This window comes from Heterocephalus glaber, unplaced genomic scaffold (genome assembly GCF_053883595.1).
Source record: "Heterocephalus glaber isolate CG9 unplaced genomic scaffold, H.glaber_assembly_v1.0 deba00001431, whole genome shotgun sequence".
NCBI classification, from domain to species: Eukaryota; Metazoa; Chordata; class Mammalia; order Rodentia; family Bathyergidae; genus Heterocephalus; species Heterocephalus glaber.
Genome location: NW_028258295.1, coordinates 4,386,161 through 4,401,643, shown reverse-complemented (window position 1 = coordinate 4,401,643; position 15,483 = coordinate 4,386,161). Strand labels below are relative to the sequence as shown.

At 34.9% G+C, this 15,483-nt stretch overlaps 1 pseudogene; it reads left to right on the top strand.

Annotated features, from left to right (window-relative positions):
• Nucleotides 1–3,240: 3,240 nt before the first annotated feature.
• On the top strand, nt 3,241–4,189 carry LOC101716049 (olfactory receptor 8B8-like; annotated as a pseudogene).
• The last annotated feature ends 11,294 nt before the right edge of the window (nt 4,190–15,483 follow it).

Below are 15,483 nucleotides of genomic sequence, written 5' to 3'. Positions count from 1 at the left end.
TTTTCTGCAAACAAATTCAAGTATGGGCTCCTGTTTTCAACTCCAGACAGGTAGAGTTTAGCACAATGTATTTGATGAATTTAGCAAGAAGAAATAATTCATTTAATTATTCACTATTTTATGTAAACACACACACGCACACACACTTGCACATGCCTCAAGTATTTTGCAAGAGTTAAATGGTTAGAAACTTGTGTCAATGTGTTTGCTACATATATCATCAACATAAATAAGGCACAATAACAGAAAATATATAGATAAATTTTCATAATGCACGTAGAAGAGTTACACCCTGCATGAGATAAATTATAAATAGATTTGTAATAAAATTATTCTGGAAATTGATTAGATTATGTCAGCATAACATCTATATTGGGAACTGACAAAAAAATTTTCCTTAAGCCTGGCACAGGTGGTTTTGTCTCTAGCACTGAGACATTTCACCAAATAATCAAGCTGGGCACTAGATGGAGATTTATCTCTTGGGGCTAATTTCAGAAAGCATGTTCTTGAAACATTAATATCTCACTTGCTGTCAGGAAGTTTTACATTTTGAGGGACAACCTCCTTTCTCAGTGAGTTGCAAGCTGGTAGAATCACCTGCCCTATTTAAATTCCCTCCCAGATATAGAGTTGGGTTAAATAACTTCAAATACCAATATAGAAACACTTGACAACTTTACAACTGCCCTCAGGAGGTGAGTTGTGCAGTTTCCTCTGCAATGTCCCATCAGTTATTTCTGTGGCCCTCTGGAAAGAACTGGGAGAGTGGGCTGTACAGGAAGGAAGAATCCTAGTTCCCACATTCTAGATGATGGGGCTCATGGTCAGGGATGTTCATCATTTGTTCAGAATTGCAATTTGTAAGCAATAGAGTTGAGATTGGGACCTGGCACTTTGATTCTAAAATATATCAGATTTAAAATTAGATAACATTACTTGCTTTTAAAAATCTGTACATTATAAACAGTAGTTTTAATGGATAAAAACTGCCTAAGAGCATAAACAAAAGTAAAATACAATAAGAAAGATGTCCAGAATATATCCTTCATAGTTTATATGTCATAATTTTGTTTCCTAATTTGGAATATGTGAATATATTCATAATTTATACTGGCCTACACATTACATGGAAACAGATTAAGTGTGACCTGCATTATCATTCTTGTTTTCAGTGCCAAGGCCAGTAGGTAATTCTAACATTCAACATTTTATTTAAGTTCAGATAGCCATAGTTGGAAAGCACCAATATGAGCAGCCCACTGAGACAAAATTTGCTGCTGTTCAACTTTTCTTCCAGTCTTCAGTCTTTAGTCTTTCTTGCAATGCACCATGATGTGACAGTTCCAGGTGCCTTTTCCACAGTTTTTTATCCTTCTGTGGGCTGGATGCAGGTGGTGACCAGGCCCTACTTAGAAGAAAAAGCTGTAAAGAAAAGCCAGAAAGTTATTGCAGTGGACTCAGGATGATAAATTAACCCTAAAATGAAACATACATGGTTCCTAATACATCAAGAAGGTGATATTTAAAGTAGTTATCTGGAAAAAATATCTTTTGGGACAGGTGTTATAGATAATGTTGCATGCCTGCAAAGAACAAAGACTACTTTAGTGAAATCAGTGAGAGAGAAAGTTCAGCGGAGATGGAAATAGGGATGTAACACTGTCAAGATAATGTAAGATCCTGTAGACTTTTGTGATGTTTGAGATTTTTCTCTAAGTGAAATGGAGTACAGGAGATGAAAACCAAACTTTGACATTTTAAAACATGATCCTAGCTCTTGTGTTGGTAATAAGCTGTAGGAGGTTATGTATGAAGCCCCAATAAATGTATTTGATTATATGACCAACTAGGAAAATATGGGAATGTGCACGCCAGGCTATATGAATGAATAAATGAGAGAGATAGGTTTGTAGGGAGCTGAAAAGGAAAATGTAATGCTAAGAAAAAAGGTAAAAGGATGTGATTTGTGATAAACTGTATAAAGCATTGTACATCATACAAACATAGATGATAAAATATAAAATTGTATATGTATGAGGATACATACATACTTATATTGTTTTTAAAAGACATTACCTATGCATTACCAACTGTATTTACAAATCAAAGATGCACATTGAGAAAGAGGAAGGTGGTGAGTTTTTTATTTTATCTGCCCAGGAGAATGTACAATCCCTGAGGTGAAATTTGAATACAGTATTATCTCTAAAAATACCAGTGTAAAAACACTGTCATTGATGTATAAACAATTTTTTAAAATCTATTTTTCCTAAAGGACTTTAATTATGGAGAGACTTCTAAGAAAGGTTCAGAATTGAATCCCAGTGACCTTGAGAGTTAGGATAAAATGATCTGCAAAATGCTACTTGTTATTACTTAAAAAAAATGTTCCGTGGCCTTTGTTTTTGTAATGTAATTACTACAGCTGGGAAAATCATAATTAAAAATCATGGTCTTTATTTAATTCTCAGAGGGAGGCAAAGATTGATTTATAAATGTACTGAGCCATTCCTCACACAAAGAGGAAGGGGAGTCCAATTCAGAATTGTTTCACCCTGCAGCAGCAGGGCTGTTTCTCTTTGGAGAACAGTACTGGGGAGACACAAGGACAGTTCTGATGCTTATAGGCATAAGAAGGGTGAGCACTGAATCTCCATGCTTTTATGTCCTGAGACTGTTTTCTGCTTTCCCACCTGTCAGCATGGGAGGAAAGTGGAGGTAAGAAGTACTACTAAGATGATAGAATTTGCAGTGCCCCAATCTTTCTGCAATGTAGGAAGTTTCCTGTGAAGAACACACAGGTTCTGAGGCTGACTTAATGACTTTCTTATTATGCATTCTTGGGAAGCAAAGAACATCTGTGTCTGTTTCCTTAACTCTGCCATGAACATAGTACTTATGGTGCCCATGCTACATAGTACCCAGTTGCCAGCTCAGGGGAGCCAGAGTGTGGTGAGTAAAGATAAACAAGCATAAACTGGAGGATTTATTAGCCACAAATTGAAGCAGAAAAAAGAAATCTCTGTACTGCCTCCTCTTTTGACACATTTCTCCAGTGTGCTTATGCTGTGCTTCCATCTCCCATGCACTTACTTTCCTTGTGCAAATCCAGGTCCAGCTTTTTAGAAAATAAACTAAACCTTTATGGAGTCTCTGGGCTTCTTGGGAAGAACACTGCATGGCAAATCTGGGTCCTGTCTCAAATATAACTCCACTCTCTTGTGTTTCAGATCCTGCTCGAAGAGAATGGACATTAGAAACAGTTCCTTTGTCACTGAGTTTATCCTGGTGGGTTTAACAGAATACTCAGGGACCCAGCTCCCTTTCTTCTTTCTCTTCCTAGGAATCTACATTGTCACTGTGGCAGGAAACCTGGGCTTGGTCACTCTAATCAGACTGAATTCTCACCTTCATACTCCCATGTACCACTTCCTCTTCAATTTATCTTTTATTGACCTCTGTTACTCTTCTATTATTACCCCCCAAAATGCTGGTAAACTTTGTGTCAAAGATAAACAACATTTCCTATTCAGGATGCATGACTCAACTCTTTTTCTACTGCTTCTTTGTCAGTGCAGAATGCTATGTGTTGACAGTCATGGCCTATGACCGCTATGTGGCCACCTGCAAGCCTCTGCTATACACGGTTAAGATGTCCCCTAGGGTCTGCTTCCTGCTGGCTGTGATTGTGTATGTGGGAGGATTTGCTGAAGCCTGGGCCCACACAGGATGCATGCTAAGGTTGACTTTTTGTGAGGCTAACACTATCAACCACTCCATGTGTGACATCTTTCCTCTGCTGGAGCTCTCTTGCACCAGCACTCAGGTCAATGAGCTGGTGGTGTTCATTGTTGTCGGCTTTAATGTGGTTGTGCCCAGCCTCACCATTATTGTCTCCTACACATTCATCCTCACTAGCATTCTTCACATCTGTTCCACTGAAGGAAAATTTAAAGCCTTTAGCACTTGTAGTTCACATATAATTGTTGTTTCTGTTTTCTTTGGGTCCGGGGCATTCATGTACCTGCATCCTTCTTCTGTCTTGTCTATGGACCAGGGGAAAGTGTCCACTATGTTCTATACAATTGTGGTACCCATGCTCAATCCACTGATTTACAGCTTCAGGAATAATGAAGTTAGGGGTGCCATGAAAAAAAGCTTTAGTAGGAAAATATCTTCTGTCTGAGAGCAGTATTAGTTATTATACAAGAATACAGGTTTCCCTTTAAACAGTCCTTCCTCCCATACACAAACAGAATTTTCTCTTATGGAAAGAAATGAGGTAGAATAGAAAGAGCATTGGACTTGAAATCAGAAAGCCTAGATTGAAGCCTTTGAAAAATAAAGACATCTCATTATTTAATATGGTTAGTTAAAATAAGTTAATACAAATTAAAGTGTGTAGGCCAGAACTGAGGCCTAATAACTGCAAAATTTATTACCTCAATTTTTCTTTCTTTCCGTCTTCTTTTTCTTTCTTTCTTTCCTCTTGCCCTCTCTCATTTTTTCCACTTACATTTTAGAGATAATTTCCATACCTTTAAAAAATAGATTTACTAGTTTCTTATAGATTAATATATGTATTTATTGTATAAAGAATTTCTTCCCAAATAACTTCAGTTCACATTTGAACTTCAGACCTATGTATTTCATTGGCTATATCTACATTTGAATTCTCAACAGGCCCCTAAACTCAACATGTGAAATTAACCTTTACAATAGTAGCAATTCCATCCTGATTCCAAGATCATTATCACACTGAAAGCATGATCATTTTCCTAATTGCCAAAAGTGCACATGGTGTCTTCCTTCATTCCCTTTTTACTCATCCCCACTCACATCTTTTCTCCAGAACTCAGTGCCCTAATTGCAAGAACCCCCAGCACTCTCCTTCTTGGTGCATTTCTTCTAGTATTACCTGATGTGATGATTGTGCCTCCCATGTGGCTGTCTTCCTTCGATGATCAGACCCAGATTCAACTGACACTCTGCACTGCATCCACAGCCCTTCCCTTAGCTGGCAACACCCTCATTTCTCTGCTGTCTGCCTTGCTCAGCCTGTCTATCCTTCAGGTATGAGGTTCCCACAACCTCTGGGAAGGCTTTCAACACAGAAAGACAAGGTCAGGTGACTTTTAAAAAATATTTATTGGTACATTATATATATATTATATATACATATATATATTATATATACATATATATGTATATATATAATGATCACATTCATCAAAGAGAATTTGTAATCCTACAGGGTACATCTTGATTTTTCTTTTATTCCTAATCACTTCCCCTCCCTTTAACCCCCATTTCCTCCTTATTTACAAAAGCTTTGTTTCCATTTTTTCCTTCTTTTCTCATTTTTTCTTTTCCTCTTTCCCCCTCATTATTTCTCCTTTTCTTTTCAACAATTTCTTTCTATTCACATTGTGTATAACACATTTTGGTCCTTATTTACATTTTCAGTTTCTCACACCAGAGAGAATGCAATATTTACACATATGATTCCAATTTATTTTACTTGAGTATAGTTGCATCCATTTAGCTATAAATGTCTCAAGTTTATCCTTTATGGCTGAGTAGTACTCCATTGTATTAAAAAATCTTATCGTTTTTATCCATTCATTTGTTGATGGGCATTTGGGTTTTTTTTTTCCCATGATTTGGCTATTATAAACTGTGTCATTATAAACATGAGTATGCATATATTGTTGTGGTATAATACTTTTAATTCTTTCAGAAAGATACCCAGATGGGGGATATGGGTCAAATAAGATCTCTAATCCTAGTTGTTTTTTTTTTTTTGAACCAGGGATCAAACTCAGGACCTTGTGCTTGCAAGGCAAGCGGCAGAACCACTGAGCTAAATCCCCAGCCCTCTAATCCTAGTTTTTTGAGGAATCCTCACACTCATTTCCACAGTGATTGCACCAGTCTGGAATCCCACCAACAGTGGAGAAGGGTTCATTTTTCATCACATTCCTGATAGCATTTATTGTTGGCTGATTTCTTGATAGCAGTCTTTCTTTCTGGAATGAGATGAAATCTCAGTGTTGTTTTAATTTGCATCTCTTGAATGACCAGCAATGTTGAACAGTTTTTCATATTTTTATTTGCTATTTGTATTTGTACTTCTTTATCTGAGAAGTGTCTATTCATTTCAGATGTGAATTTTTGAATTGGGTATTTAAATTTGAGCGGTCTAATTTTTTTCAATACTTTGTATGTTCTAGATATTAGTCCTTTGTCTGAGGAACCACTGGCTAAAATTGTTTGTCTCTTCACTCTGTTGGTGATTTCTTTTGCTGTGGAAAAGGTTTTTAATAGGATGAAATCTCAGTTGAGTCTTTGTATTATTTTCTGTGAGCTGGGTTTTGTTCATGAAGTCTTTGCCTACCCCTATGTCCTCAAGAGTTCCACCTATTCTCTCTTCCAGCAGATTTAGTGTTTCTGTTTTAATATTTAGATTTTTGATCCATTTTTATTTTAGTTTAGTGCATGGTGAGGGACTTGGGTCTAGATTTAGTCTTCATCATGTGGAAATCCAGTTTCTCCAACACCACTTGTTAAAGAGGCTATCTTTCTTCCAGTGAACATATTTGGCCCCTTTGTCGAAGATAAGGTGGGTGAGTGTGTTTGGGGCTGTTCCCACATCTTCTAGTCTGTTCCATTGATCCTCAGGTCCATTTTTTTGGCCAGTACTTTGCTATTATGATTACAGTACCTCTATAGTATAATTTCAAGTCAGGAATTGTGATGTTGCCTACCTTGCCTTTGTTACTCAGAATTGTTTTTGCTATTGTAAGTTTCTTCTGGTTCCAAATTAATTTTAGAAATGTTTTCTCTGTGAGATATATTAATGTTATTTTGATTGGGATTGCATCAAATCTGTGTAACAATTTTGTGAGTATGACCATTTTCACTATGTTGGGTCTTCCTACCAAATAAATGATATCTTCCATTTTCTGATATCCTCTTTGATCTCCTTTTTCAGAGTACTGTAGTTTTCAATGTAAAGGTCCTTTACTTCCTTTGTTAATTGATTCCTAAGTATTTCATTTTTTATGTTATCATGAAAGGTGTTGTTTCTGTAATTTCTTTCTCAATGGATTTGTTATTTGTGTACAGGAATGCTATTGATTTTTGAGTGTTGACTTTGTATACATCTATGCTGGTAAACAGACTGGTCAAATCACTATGACCGAGTTGGATTCATTTCAGAGATGCAGGGATGGTTCACCATATGCAAATCAATAAATGTAACACACCATATTAACAGAACCAAAGAAAAAAACCACATGATCATCTCAATAAACTCAGAAAAAGAATTTGACAAAGTCCAATATCCATTCATGATAAAAACCCTACAGAAAATTGGAATAGATAGCCTTTATTTCAATCTGGATAAAAGCCATCTATGACAACCCAACAGCTAACAGCATACTAAATGGACAAAAACTGAAAACTTTCACTCAGGAAGAAGATAAGGATGTCCACTATCACCACTCCTATTCAATATAGTCCTGGTAACATTAGTTAGAAACACTAGACAAGAGAAAGAAATAAAAGGAATAAAGATAGGAAAGGAAAAATTTAAATTATCATTATTTGCAGATGACATGATTCTCTACATAGAAGATCCCAAAAATTCCACCAAAAGATTTCTAGATGTAATAATACAATTCAGCAGCATAACAACGCCAGATGACTTTTGGATACCTTCTTAGGGCATTCTGTGCTTACACAAAAGGATGCAGCATGCATTGCATCAAAATTCCTTCCCTCTTAAATGAGTTCCTTACTGGCCTATGGGTAGAAGGTATTTTTTTCCTATTTTATTTCTGTTATCCCTACCATGGTATCAAGTCCCTGATAAGGCAACTGCTTAATAAATATTACAATTATAGTATAATCTGATTTTATTTACTTAATTATAAGAAAATTCTAAGAAATTCATTTCAAGAAATGCATTATATAAAGAAGCCACATGTAACTTGGCTTTTGAAAATAGTGAAACAATCATTTGAGAATCTCTGAAATGTGTGGGAGATTCCCCTATTTTTCTTTTGCTGGCCTTGTTTGAAGATAGTTTGGTCATTGAACAGTGCTGCTTCCTCCATAATTGTATTTTATTTGCCTTTCCTTTCTTAGAACACTTCCATTCACCTTCTTTCCTCTTTCTTTGTGCCAATTCCCAGAGAAATGTGGAAAAGTTTGCTGAATATAGTATAAAATAAAGGCTTCAATAATGTAATTTTCACATTCCTTTATAATGGCTTGATTATCTGTCTTTCCTACTAGAATTTTTGAGGGCAAGAATTATGTGTACTTTATTCACTATTATACCACTAGGGCTTAGGACAGTTTTTGGTACATAGTAGTGGCTCAATTAATATGTGTGGCATTTTATTTATTCATTTATTCATTCATTCATCCATTCATTTACTTGTCCCTGGGGATTGAATCCAGTGCTTCTTGAATACTAAGTACAGGATTACATCTATATTTATGCTTATTGTTATAACTTTAATTTTTAACTTGAGGAGATATGTAGGGGAGATGATAATTTGATTTGTTAGCACTTTTTGTAATAGGATGATTTTTTGTAATGATTTACTGTATTTATGGCTTACTATTCACTCTTAAAACATAACAGTGGAAAATAAGCTTTATTTTTGTCTCAGGTATTGTATATATTCAGGAATCAAGGGAGGAAGGTGTGAATTGGGCAGACTTCTAGAAACAAAGCAGATTGGGTATTCTTGGCATCTCTGCTATTGGAGTACCTGGGCTTTAATTTCAGCTGTCTTATATGGCAATTATGTGAATTAATAAAACTTACTTAACTTTTTTGAACACAAGTTTCTTCATTCCTAAAATAAAAATCATAAGAATACCTACTTCAAAGGAATTTGTGGAAATTTCTCTCCACTTGTTTGAGACTCAAGCTACAATAAGTGAGTTTTGATCTGGATTTGCACTATAGCAGTGTCATACCCCTTACTGATCCATAGATTGAGATCTTGAAAAATAGATTGAGTTGTGTTGCTCCTAGTTTTTATCTATTTCTGAAACTTGTGAGAATTGTTTCTCATTTTTAAATTGTATAATAATTGAGTTGTTCTGGGTCAATGATTTGTTACTGGAATACAAGTCAAAATCACTCTTGAAATATTTAAGATAAAGCCTCCCTCCCTTAATTTCCATCTAAAATCTGCTCAGCAAAATGACCTATAAGCTGGGCTCAGCTTTCTGCACTTTTAAAATATTTTTATTTTAAAAAATAATAGAAGATTAGTATTTGAATGACTAGTGATGTAGGCATTTGTATTCCCAACATTATGTGATTTTTTACAACTATTATTTTATATTCAACATCGTATGGGTGATTTCAAAATTTCTTTATCAACCATTTTCTCATTCAAAGATGTAATTAAAAATACAGAAGACCCAAACAGCACAGGTAACAGTCTTCAGTTCTATTAGCTAAGTGGCACCACGCTCAGACAAGGGCCTGAGTTCAAACCCCAGTACCAAAAACAAAACAAAACAAATAAACAAACAAAAAAACATGGAGTATCTTAAAAGCTTATCCATGTACTATGCCAAAAACATTTTAAATATATTTCAGAGTCAATACTGTAGAGTTAATTCTCTATTAATAATTGAATTAAAGTCAGTTACAAATTTAAATACTTTATTCTACATTTCAACACATAAAATAATAGGAATGTTTATAAATAAACTGTGGTTCAAGGATGAAAAAGAGTCGATATTTTTTCATATATCTGAGGTTTAACAGAGGAGCTTAGCTAGATATAAGAGCCTTAAGTGCTTATATTACAAAAGTAGAAATATTAAAAATTTGCTAATTATAAAAACAGTCAAAATTAGAAGAAAAATAGATGAATAGAAATAATATTAAAGCAAGAATTATTAATGTAGATGAATACCTAACTACAGATATCCTAGAAATTAACAATTAAGAGAATGGTATGACTATGCTTAAGGTGTAAATCCAATAATCAAACATGAAATATAAACATTTATGGAAAAATATAATTTACAATAAAGCATAGAAAACTTTAAGGCTTCCTTTAAATACCACCCATTGAGTAAATCAAATATATGTTTGAAAATATTTTTGCAAATAAATCAGTCTGACTCAGAAAACATGACACGGTGATTCTGACAGCTGGCAAAGGATGACCATTCTGTCTTCAAACAGTTTTCCAGGGACTAAAAGGAAAGCAGAATACTGAGTACCTTACTTGCTCAAAGCAACATATTTTTTTTGCTTATAGGAAGAACCTTCTTTTTTAAAAATTAATTTTATTGGTGCATTTTAGGTATACAATATACTGACATTCATCATGGAAATTGAAAAGATCTTTCTTTTCAATTTTTTTATTCTTGCCTTTTTCTTTTTACTCTATAAATAACATTTGTATATATTTATAAAGTAGAATGCAGAATTTTGATTTATTTATTCTTGGGGAGTGATCAGCTCAGTGTAATTAGTATATCTATCACCTTAAACTTATAAGATTTCTTCAAATTTCTCTTGTATCTTAAGATTTGTAAAACATTATTGTTAATTATATTCATCCATCAATTTCATAGAATACCAGAACTTATTGCTCCCATTGAACAATAACATTACACCAACAATTTTGAAAATAAAACCAGACAAGTAAAAATTGATGACATTATACTCATAATTGGGACAGATGGGAACATTGCTTAACATATTAGCAAACTACACATACCAAGAATAAAAATCATCTAAATTAGTTTTATTTCTAGAGTGCAAAAGGTTTAATGGAATATGCAAGAATATTATTCAATAAAATTATTTGAAAAATATTATGTACTCATTTATCATAATAAACAAATATCTAGAAATACAATAAAAGACATTCATTTTTCCCTCTTTTTGGTGGTACTGATGATTGAATGCAGTGCCTTTGCACTGAGCACTTTCCATGCCTATGACTTTTTATTTTTTTAATTTTGAAACAGGGTCTCATTAAGTCAATACACTGCTGTGGCCATACTTGGACTCAAACTTGCCATGGCCAGTGTCAGTCTATCAGAGTGCTCAGATTAAAGACCTGCTCCACAAGGTCAACTTAAAAATATTATAAATTAATTTGTAATAGCTACCAAAACCCTAAATGCATTATCTGTTTTAATATGTGCAAGACACATCCTTCAAAATCAGGAATAAGATAAATACATCCACTGTCACTGCTCCTACTCAGACATGTCCTGGAGGTACCAGTATGATGATGATGAAGATGATGATGATGATGATGATGAGATGTGATGATGATAACTGTTTGTATAACCTTTGCTGAATGTCACACATCACATTCAGTCATATGCCCCTCAGAATTTTATACATGGTAAATACTATTACTATGCATTACTCAAGAAAAGTGTGTGACAGAGAATTTAGTCCAGTGTGTCCATGTGCTGTGCCCCTCTCCATTCATGTGTTGAAGTCCTGGCACTCAGTGGACTGGTATTGGAAGATGAGGTCTTTGGGAAGTGAATAGATAATGAGAAATAAATAAGTGAATAAATAATTCTCATGTGTAGGATTAGTGTCCTTATCAAAGGACAGAGGTGAACTTGCTTTCTCTCTCAGCACTCTTTTGCATGATGATACAACCTGAAGAAGGCTCTCTGCAAATCAGGAGGCAACCTGCCACCAGATACAGTACCAGGTCTGCTGAGGCCTTAGCCATGGACTTCCCAGTCTCCAGAACAATGATCAATAATTTTGTGTTGTAAATTTGAAAGTTGCTCATCTCTGGTATTTTTGATATAAATAAGTAATATAATTACTACTTTGGCATTTCTTTTAGTTCTTAGGATGATTAGTAGTTTCAATATTTTTATTTCATTACTGTGCTTTATACTTACATATATCATATGTATAAGCATATAATATGTCTAATATTTTCAAGAGGAATTAAAAGCTGATATAAGATTAGAAGAGTATTTGAACAATATGAGTCAAAATTAATATCCTTACTAATTTTTAGAAACAAACAAAAAATCAGTGTTCATATCTATCTTATCTGTCTATATGGAAATCATAAGAATTGGGTAACATAGCCTTTTGCCCTGCTGTACCACCACCCCCAGTGCAGAGGAGCAGAGCCTCGCCCAGCACCTAGGAGGCAAGTCTTTTGGTCCACCCAGTGCTGAGGAGCAGAGGCCCACAGCGCCAAGCAGCTCAGGTTTTCTGGCTCCCATATCACCCCCTACAGCACAGAATAACAGAGCCTCACCAAGCGATGAGGAGGTGAGCCATGCTGGCATCAGCAGCACCACCCATTGAAATGAGAGGACGCTTAAACAAATCTCAAAACCAGACTTCCAGATCACCTAAATCAACCACAAAGAGAAATGAGATGGAGAGATGGGACAATCTGTTACTCAACCACCTGGACTCTCTGAAGTGGCAATGAAAGAGGATCTGGAAAAAATGAAATAAAAAATAATTTCTCAGATAACAACAGAGATTGTGCCCATAGTGCAAGACATGATTAATAAACCTAGAGAGGACACAGATAAAAAAGATAGAGGAGCTGAGGAACATGATGGAATACCAACATAGGAAACAAATAGAATCCATAAAAGAGATGCAAACAGATTTCCAGGAGATTAACAACTACATTGAAAGTTTTTGAAGCAGAATGAGCCAATGTGAGGACAGGATTTAAGATAGAAGATAGGATTGCAATTAGTGACCAGGAAAAGAAAAATTTCTTTAAAATAGTAAGGTACCATGAGAAATCAATCCAGCAACTGCTAGATGATGTAAAAAAGAATAACATAAGACTGATCAGAGTCAATGAAGAAACAGGAAAGAGTGGAGATGACATAAAAAAAAAAAACCTGTTTACAGGAGTGATGGCAGAAAATTTCCCAGGCAGGGGAAAATAACTTAACATACAGATAAGTGAATCATATAGGACTCCAACTAGCCTTGATAAAAAAAATCTACACATAAGCATATAATAGTTAAGATTCCAGAAGCCCAATAGAAGAACAAAATTCTTCAAGTAGTTAGAGCAAAGAAACAAACCACAAAAAAAGGGAAGCCCATCAAAATCACAGCAGACTTTTCAATGCAAACCCTCAAGGCAAGAGGAGCTTGGAGTGACATATTTCAAGCCCTAAAGGAAAACAACCTTCAATCCAGATTGATGTACCCTACAAAAATATCTTTCAAAATTGATGGAGAAATAAGATACTTTCATGACAAAGAGCACCTTAGGAACTTCATGTATATCAAGCCAGCACTCCAAAAAATTTTAGAAAATATCCTAGGAAAAGACAAAGAGGATCACAACCCCAAGAAGCAAAGCAGAATGAATCTATTGGGCATGACAAGAAATTAAATGCAAAAGGGGGAGAATCCAACAAAAAGAAAAAGTCATGACAATCATAAGTCAATACATATCAGTTATAACCATCAATGTTAATGGTTTCTATTCAGAAGTCAAAAGAAATAGACTGGCAGAATAGGTCAAGAAGATGCAACAATATGCTGCATACAAGAAATACACTTAATTCAAAAAGAAACTCATAGACTAAAAGTTAAATGGTGGAAAAAATACTCCATGTGGCAGAAATCCAAAAAAAAAAAAAAAAAAAAAAAAAAAGGCAGGAGTACCTATCCTCCTTGCAGATAAAGTGATTTTCAAACCAATGCTGATTAAGAGAGACAAAGAAGGACATTACAGACTTGTAAAGAGAACAATCCAAGAGGAAGAGATGACAATCATAAATATATATGCACCAAACACTAGTATGCCCAACTATGTAAAAGAAATATTAATGGACATGAAAAATCATATAAGCACTGATACAATAGTAGAGGGAGACCTCAATACCCCACTGTCACACATAGATAGATCAATTAGACAAACAATAAGTAACAAAATACTAGAACTCAATCAAAATCTTGAACAAAGGAACTTAGCAGATGTTTAAAGAGTGTTCCACCCCATAAAATCAGAACACACATTCTTTTCAGCTGCACTTGGGTCATTCTCCAAAACAGACCACATATTCTCTTATAGAACATGTTTAATTAAGTCCAAAGGAATTGAAGTTATCCCTTGTATATTTTCAGACCATAGTTCAATGAAATTGGAGATCATTAGAAAAAGAATTTCATAAACACAATGAAATTGAACAACACACTTCTGAATAACCAATGGGTCACAGAGGAAATTAAAGAAGTCAGAAAAAAAAAAAAAAAAAAAGAAGTCAGGCCGGGGATTTAGCTCAATGGTTTCACCGCCTGCTGCGCAAGTGCAAGGACCAGAGTTTGATCCCCGGTATAAAAAAAACCCCAAAAAACACAAAATCCACCTCCCAAAAAAACCAAAAAAAAAAAAAAAAGAAGGAGTCGGACAGTTCATACAATTAAATGACAATGACAGTACAACATATTGGAATCTATAGGACACCATGAAAGCAGTCTTACGAGGGAAATTCATAGCAGTGAATACTCCTATTAGGAAAACAGAATGAGCCCAACTAAGCAACCTGATGGTGAAACACAAGCTCCTAGAAAAAAAGAGCAGGAGAAACCCAAAGCTCATACAAGGGGGGAAATTATAAAGATCAGAGCTGATTTCAATGCAATAGAGACTAAGAGAATGATACAAAAAAATCAATGAAGCCAAGAGTTGGTTCTTCTAAAGAATAAACAAAATTGACAAACCCTTAGCCAACCTTATCAGAAAAAGGAAAGACAAGGCCCAAATCCATGCAATTAGGAATGGAAAGGGTGAAATTACAATGGATCCAGCAGAAATCAGAGGATCATCAATACCTACTTCCAGAACTTATACAACAATAAGATGGAAAACACAGAAGAAATGGACAGATTCCTAGATATGTATGAATTACCAAAGTTGAATGAAGAAGACCTAAAAATTCTAAATAACCCAATATCAATCAATGGAATTGAAAAAGAAATTAAAAACTTACCAAGAAAACCCTGAGTTCTGATGGTTTTACTGCCGAATTCTACAAGACATTTAGAGAGAAACTATTGTCACTGCTGTTTAAATTCTTCAATGAAATTGAAAGGGAAGCAATACTCCCCAATTCATTCCTCGAGGCAAGCATCATCTTGATCCCCAAAGCAGAGGAAGACCCAACTGAAAAAGAGAACTATAGGCCAATCTCACTAATGAACATAGATGCAAAAATCCTTCATAAGATACTGGTAAATAGAATGCAGAAGATCATCAAGAAGATCATACACCCTGACCAAGTGGGATTCATCCCAGGGGTGCAGGGATGGTTCAACATACACAAGTCAATAAATGTAATGCACTATACCAATAGAGCCAAGGACAAAAACCATATGATCATTTCAATAGATGCAGAGAAAGCATTTGACAAAATCCAACATGCATTTATGATAAAAAACCCTACAAAAAT